The following is a 7,968-nucleotide window of genomic DNA, read 5'->3' as shown; positions in this document are numbered from 1 at the left end:
TGTGTTTGTACAAAGAAATAATGTGATATTTGAGAAAAAGTTACAATTACTAAAGATTTCATGTTTAGATTTTTTGGCTTATTTTCAGAGTTCTGCTTTGTTAAATTACAAAAATGACCAATTAGTATTACAGCTCATACGTGGGTGTCATACATGCACCAGAAGAGTCATTTTAGGGTTGGTCATGAAACGCCGCACTTGAAATTCTTCAAAACTTCTGCTTTTCTTGCAGCTTTTCTTGCAGCTTTGCTTGCAGCGTCTGTGTTGGGACAAGACAGACCACCACAGATGAAGGACTTACGCCTCAATACTCAACTTCAAGTACCAGTCGAGCCAGCAGCGGTAATGGATTCACCTTCAGCAACACTGTCACCGTCTCAAAAACTTCCAGGGACATGAACGCCACCAGCAGCAACAGCACCATCATGCCATCAATGAACGTGACAGGTTAGATTATTGCCTAACTTCTTTTGTGGTCTAAATGTATTGGAAAGTTGTATAACCCTTATTGAGCCTCATCACTGATTGTGTGTGTGAAGTGGCTGCTCCTCTGCTTCAGATGTTGAAACGCCAACCCAAAGTGGTGCAACTGAGTTGGTGACAACCAGCAAGCAGATGACCACACCTAAACCCATCGTTTCCAATGGCACCGAAGGAAGGAACGACGACAAGAGTGAGTTGGAACGGTTTACATTTTAACACGGAGGCCTCGTTGAACACATACACTGACATGATGATGCACCTCAATGGCCAAACTTATAATCATGAATCGATTTGCTCAAAGTGTCCTTGTAAAAAACAATGAACCTTTGCTCTCAATGAGGGGCTTGGATCGTGTCATGAATGATTTTGTATGATCACATAAAGCACGTTGAGACTGCTCATGTTGTAAAAATGCACAATATAAAGTAAAGGCGCTGCCGTTTACAAGATGTGGTGACTCAAAATTTCCTGTAGGTGTGAATCTGTGAATTATGTTGTCATCACCACATCCTGACAGCTCTGCCTGCTGTTACACCTCCCCCTCATTTTCTCGTTCTTCCATTCCTCTCTCTTTATGTTATTCATCCCTTGCCCTCGTCTTTTACCGTTCTTCAATGTCTGTGCTGTAGCATTGCCTTCTCTGGCTGTAGCCATGAAGTTCCTGCTGAAGGTCACAGCAGTGCATGGGTAGATGGGGATCACTGGACATATAGCATTAGCAAGAGGCCGAGGTGTGATGCGTTTACAGAAAAAGAATTTAAAGATAGACTGAACTGATAGGAAGCTGCTTTCAGCATAAAAGCAAGCGGCCTGGCAGATGAACACAGAGTATAAAAATGAACTCATGTGGCTCTATAAATAAACTGTAGCAAGTTAAGTGTAATATCCTGTTTGCTTGATGTAACAGTGTGATACCACATGACAGCACTGTGGGGCTTCAATGCTTTAAGTGTGGACAAAAGGGTCCAGGCACACCCTCACCAACTTGAAGAGGAATTTATGACACACACCCATGCAAGCATCCCCTTCTGAACGCAGAAACCGTTATTATGTCTTATTGCAATATATTCAAATTGTGCTTTTAGCTGTTTAAGTCATTAAAATGTTATATATACACACACGCACGCACGCGCACGCACCACGCACGCACCACACACACACACACACACACACACACACACACACACACACACACATTTGACATTCTGACATCAGTGTTGACTGCGACTCCACCATGCCACCCTGTAATATGAATGAACACGTTCTTGTTTTGCATGTTTTTCCAGGGACAACCGTTAAACCAAACCCTGCAGAAAGCGACAGCACTGGTGAGTTACATTACAACAAACCTACTTTTACATTCAACTGCCAGCCACCAACACTAGATCATGATAGGAGGGTGAGATTTACATCTGTTTGATAGAAATGCAATATCTTCTGGACTGTATGATTTTAGCTTCACCTCTAGGGAGGATGACAGGTATGTAGTATACTTTACTTTTCCAGGGATATTTAATGTCTGGGGGAACTTATCCCTGTTTATATACGTCTGTTGGCACATTGTGTGAAATAAAGCATTGAAACTGGCCTTGGCTTGGAAGTCTGCTGGTAGTTTCTGACGGGTTTCATGTGTATTGCATGAGCAGAAGCACAAAGAAGGGCTGCTAATCAAGTTATTCATTTTCATTTCCTTGGCAATAACCTATGCATGGAGACGTTACTGCATCACCGATTAGACTGGGCAAGCGGCTCGCTGTCTGACAATCCATATGTGATTTTTTTTTTCTCTCTCTCAAGTTCGGCCGTAATGCCTTTCTGCCTTTTTTTGTTTGTTTGTTTCTCACTGTGATCACAGTTTTCTCTGTTTTCCAGACAAATCCTCTAACAGCTTGAAATCTCTGATGAAGTTAGTGATTTAACAGTTGGATGGTTATTATTTATTTCCCCGCCAGGTATCATCATCCTCGTCATCATCCTTGTAGCTGCTGTGTTTGCAGGTGCTTGTTACCTGGCACGAAGGAGAGGCAGAGTGAGTTGGAATGTCTCTTTCACCTTCTTCGATGCTTCACAATGTCTGGGTAACACAAATATCTTAGTATCTAGAAGGCAGTTTGATGTATCATTGTACTGTTTGTGCTTGTTTTCTCACCAATAAATCTGTGTTTTATCATCATAACAGTGTTTTATTTCCACAGCGCTACTCTGTTGATTTCACTTCTCGGCCCGATGAGACCAACATCCCTCTCAGTGCCGTAGAGCCTGAGGCGCCAGCTGATACTCTGCCTTACAACGGTCAGTCCACCATCATCTCACTATCAAACACAAAATATAGGTCTGATAAATACATCTTCCAGTGTTTTTTTTTTTTTTTTTTTTTTGGACTTTTCTGTTTCCTCTTTGGACTTTTCAGGCGTGCAAACATTTGAAACTGAAGAAACTCCTGCGAATGAGCAGCAGGAATCAGAAGAAAAACCCGAAGCACCTGAGGAGCCGAAAGGTAACAGCTAAAACCTGCGATGGATGAGTTTAGTGCTGCTCCAGTGGAGCCCAGAGAGAGAGACAGGGCTGGCCGTTTCCTTTGGACCAGATGAAGTCATTGTGGTTTAATTGCATGCTGCTTTCTTCCTGTTTCTTCACATCAGTTAAACTAAATTAAAGGAAGCAAAGTGTGTTAGAGCTCCTGACACTATACGATACATCTCACTGCGATGTTGTGATTGTGACAAAACACAGAAGAAAGAATAAGGTGTAATTCACTGTAGGCTTCAACACAGACTTTTCTTTACAGCAGCCCGTATCCTTGAATTATGTGTAATAAGTAAGTAATTTTCATTAAAGTTGTTAAAGTGTGTTGGATTTAAAGTGTACAGATCATTGTAAGATGAACTGCAATACTCATGTTTCCCACTTGAGGGGAATGAAAGCCAAGTTAACAAATGAGAACTTCAAGTTAGTCCTGATACAACTTACCCTTGATATTTCTTTGAGCAGGCTCAACATGTTGCTGTGTCGGAAGAAAGCACTTACCTGCCAATACTGTAAGCCAGAGGCATGTTTTAAAGCTTTAAAGAAGAAGTTTGGGAAGCACAAAGACCAGTGTGTGTTAAAATAGATTTTTTATTTTTTTGCGGCTATACTTAATAACTTTTTGTATTTTTTTTTTAAGATTTTAATTTGTCCCGTAAAGGCATGATTTGTTTCTGTTTTACTTCATGGTATCAGTGAGTTTTAAGGTAAAACGTCATGTCGAGAGGGGACATGCCATTCTGCTTCAGGCTGCACTTTATTAAAGGGGACAGGGCTTTTTTGTCTGCAGATTTTCTGGGGATTCCGGCTCCCTCGTTCCCTCGTGCAGTTCAGAAACATGCATTTCAAGTTAAATTGAAAATAGAAAGATGAGGTGTCAAGGTGTTGACGCTGCATGAGGAGGATTTATTGAGGATTGCAAAGGATTCAGACACGAATCAGACGGTTTAGAGCAAGGCTGCCGTGCTTAATCTGCCATAATTTCAGTCAACCCAAGTTATATAAACTACAGTCAGGAGAATGTTATCTGTTGTTTCTCAGATGAAAGTTCTTCATGACTCCTCTCAACTCAAGTCAAAGCAGTCTGACCTCTACTTAACTATCTTGAAGCCAAAATATTCCATATCACAGGGTAAACCCCAGACAGCCTGCCTCTTGATCAAAACATTTGATGTGTGGAAAATATTTTTAAGAAATCCTTTTATTTTGTGTCAAGATTAAAACAACAGAAATACAACCTTAGAACAGAATACAACATAGTTAATTTGTTGGAGTGTTTTAGGAGCTCCAGAAAAGAGGGCAGAGAAGATCTCATTTCCTCTGGACTTTGACAAATAAGACTCTGTTGCCTTTAGGTGTTTTGTTCTTGGAATCATTAACAGAAATCTACTAGAGGACCCCAGGCTGCATGGAGTCACTGTGAAGTGATGGAGTGTTATTTTAGTTCTGCAGCTTGTGAACTGTCTAAAGAATTGAAGAGGTTGGACAAGTTGGATTCAAGTGCAATTAAAACAGGAAATTTCAGTTATCTAAAGGCATCAAAACTAAATGTATCATGAAAATAGTGAATTTATTTCACCTCAGGTGCCAGGAAGCTGATTTCTCTGTAATGTTGAAAGGAGCTCGACAGACTTTATTGTTCTTCTTGTTGCAAATTGGTTTACCTGACAACGTAAAGCACGGGCGTGACAGTTTCATCCCTCTACTGACTTAACTGATGGAAAAAGGAAGTGAAGTATTTGTGTCTTTGGTCTTGAGAAATGTTTTTTGGTGTTCTCTGAAACAGGACAACAGATCTAGTTTCCTGTGTCATTATGCGAAGTGAGAATAATTAGCTAAGAGCCAGGTCAAGAGTCCACCTGTGGCACAGAGTGCGGTCATCTGTCATAAAAGTGGCAGACACGACGTTTCTCTGAAGACCGGAATGATGCCTGAGGAGTCATCTCAGTCGCCGCAGGATTGCGTCTCAACAGCAGCCATCGTCCTCTCCCCTTCATCTCCGCTTTCCCTCCCGCCAAGGAACTGGGTCAGATAATGACGGGGCCGCCCTACTTTCCCACAGCCTCCAACAGCTGCGCGGCTGTGGCTCATTAGAAACTGGTCAGTAATCAGCCGCCTCATTACCAACATGGTGGCCCCCTGAAATGCCCTCGCCAGGTGAAACCCAGCCTGAGAACAAACCGCTTCAGGCGACGCGAGCGGAGATGTGGTTAGTGTGGCACCTGAAAGCACGACGCACTGCCAGATACTGAGATCAGCGACAGTGTCACAGTCATACAGGTGACAAATGGAGAAACATTATTACACAATCGAATGTAACTGCTGCTGCTGCAAGTTCCTGTTATCGGGACTCGTTTGATTTTTTTTCCTACAAACTAACACCTGAAAAAGAATCCGTGTTTTTGAGAATCGGCGCTGCCGTTTTGCTTTTGTGCCCCTCACAGCTGAGTCTGATAAATCTGTCGTGGATCCCTCTGCTGAGTCTGCGGCCCCGCTTCCAGACGGCACACCGGAGGAACCAAAAGCGGACGCTGCCGAGCAGCAGGAGAGCCCCCCCGCACCTGTGGAGACCACATGGAGGACAAAACTGACGACGAAGGCGCCGTCTCCAGTAAGACCTCTGTGGAGTCGCTGAAGGAGACAAATGAGAACAACAGCAACAGCGCTGAGTCCAGTCGGAGGAGAGGTGGGTTTTAAATCATGTCTCACTGCCCTTCCTTGTATCCTGAGACTGATTGTGTCATTTTAACCACACATTTGAGACCTGAGATCACATCCTTTACCAAAGTCACTGATTCTGACTCCTTGAGCGATTTAAATAATATAAGCTCTGAAATTTAACCACAGTTTAAAATTATAGTGCAGAATGACATTTTGAGGAGTCCTTTCAATCACTAAGGCCTTCAGTAAGATCATGGATGGAGAATGTACAGTATTTCTGCTCATAATTTCTCCAGTTTTCAGTGAAATAAGGCTCATGGTCTTATGGTCTTAAGTTGTCTTCGTTATACTCAAGTTCTTCCTTTCTTTGTGATTCCCTCTTTATGTGCCTGTTTGTGTCTCCCTCTGATGATTCTCTCACCTCTAGTTTTTGTCTTAATATTAATGTTAAGCCATGAACATGAGGTACTCATTGATACACAAAGGAATCCCTTTTCTATCTGTCCTGTTCCAACCAACTCTAAGTATTAGGAAGACACACAATAACACAACACATTCAGATTTTCTCAGGCCTGTTTTGAAAACGTAAAGAAGGAAAGGTACTGATATTTAGATAAAAACTGTAGGAAGTCAAGAGGCGGCTATAGCTCCATTGTCTCTCAATCTGAACTTGCAGCTCGATCCCCTATATGTCAAAATGTCCTTGAGCAAGACACTGAACGCCAAACTGCTCCCAGTGGATAGACTAATCGCCTTGCATGGCAGCCACCTCTGTTGGTGTGTGAATGTTACTAACATTGTAAAGCACTTTAGGGGCTTTTAAATCACTAGGAAAGTGCAAGTGAACTCAACTGACTGTATGATCATTCCCCGAAGACTTTAGAACAATCCAAGTCGTTTCACAAAATTCTGATTTTTTTGCTGCCTTAAAAAGTGAAGTGGTTTGGGCGTCATTTTTCCGTTGGCTGTATTCTCCCATTGGAGGTGCACAACACACAGAGGACCTGGAGGAGAGGTTATAGCACCAAGGAATTTAGAAAAAGCTAAAAAAGGAGAGGAATGTCCAAACTTCTTTGCTCTCCATGTGACCTCCACCGCTCCAGGCAGACTAAAAAAGATGGATGAATCGTCACCCTGGCAGCAGCTTGTTTCAGCTTTGTCTAACTTTGCATTTGCTATAATAGAAATTAACAACAACAACAGAGTTGCACAATAACTGTGAGTGTCGTTGACTTTTTGACACACACACACACACACACACACACACACACACACACACACAAACACGCCCCGCAGTGTTAATGTCCGGCCTGTCTGCCTTGTAAACAGATCTAAAGATGAGGGACATCGTCTGGGAAGTTCCTCTCAAGTGTCCTGTGTGAGATTATCCTCGCCCTTTAAGCAGGCTGTTCCTGAAAAACCCGGTAACGGCGACTCACACACTCTCCATCAGTCAACATGGCAGGAATGACCAGCGGCTGTTTTACAACTTCCTGCCCATATTGAAAATAGAGAGGTCATAACTATTAAATCTATATTTATAAAATGTGCTTGTTCCAAATTTGTAAATCACCTTGACACCCAGAGGTTTTTAAATACACTCTGTGGAAACAGCATCCAAACAGGAACCTTAATGCAATATAGTTTGATTGCATACAGTCCTGACAAGATCTATTTCTTCAATCTTTCCACAGGCTTCTCTTGATTACAAGAACATTTATCACACACAGTGAAATCTAATCTCAAAATCAATACCAAAAAGTAAACACACTAAAAACAAGAGTTGTGGTCAAACATCAAATAAACTCCAGTTTGATCATGATCCATTGTTTTGAATCAAGCATGTTTTTCAAAAATAAAATCTGAATACACGCAGAGCATGAAAAAAAGTAGCTTCTTTACATTCCAAACCTTCTCTTTTCTCTGAAAAAGCTCTGTATTTGACCACTGACTCCCTTCCTTTATCCTCCTGATCCCTGCTGCTCTATTGTCCACTGACGGATGAGATTCTTCCCACAGTAGTAACACGGGCCCTCTCAGTCTAATCATCATGTGCTTCAGGATGTAAGTCCCACATCTGCACCTGTGCGCCATCGCCCGCCCTATCAGCTCAGCAACACTCAGGGCTGCAGCCTGAGGCCCGAGGAATTCAAACTGCTCTTAACAGCTGATGATAAGCTCACATCTGAGAGGAGCACCGGTCAGGAGCCGTGTTGTTAACAGTCACAGATCATCTCCATTCTCACCAAAACAGCAACTCCAAAAATCCCTGGCATCTCCAGCTCAGAAATGGTCAGA

The 7,968-nt window shown here is 42.4% G+C and overlaps 2 long non-coding RNA genes across 2 annotated transcripts; both read left to right on the top strand.

Moving 5' to 3' along the window:
• The first annotated feature begins 287 nt into the window (after nucleotides 1–287).
• On the top strand, nucleotides 288–2,453 carry LOC115390538 (uncharacterized). The gene is made up of 4 exons (XR_003931688.1): nucleotides 288–447; nucleotides 560–673; nucleotides 1,770–1,811; nucleotides 2,436–2,453. It is a non-coding gene; the product is annotated as an uncharacterized LOC115390538 (long non-coding RNA).
• Nucleotides 2,451–7,050, top strand: LOC115390537 (uncharacterized). Its single transcript, XR_003931687.1, has 5 exons — nucleotides 2,451–2,512; nucleotides 2,679–2,775; nucleotides 2,894–2,980; nucleotides 5,454–5,695; nucleotides 7,000–7,050. It is a non-coding gene; the product is annotated as an uncharacterized LOC115390537 (long non-coding RNA).
• Nucleotides 7,051–7,968: the final 918 nt, after the last annotated feature.

Source organism: Salarias fasciatus, chromosome 6 (assembly GCF_902148845.1).
Source record: "Salarias fasciatus chromosome 6, fSalaFa1.1, whole genome shotgun sequence".
NCBI lineage: Eukaryota > Metazoa > Chordata > Actinopteri > Blenniiformes > Blenniidae > Salarias > Salarias fasciatus.
The sequence above is the reverse complement of the archived record's forward strand: the minus strand, read 5'-3'. Positions and strand labels throughout refer to the sequence as shown.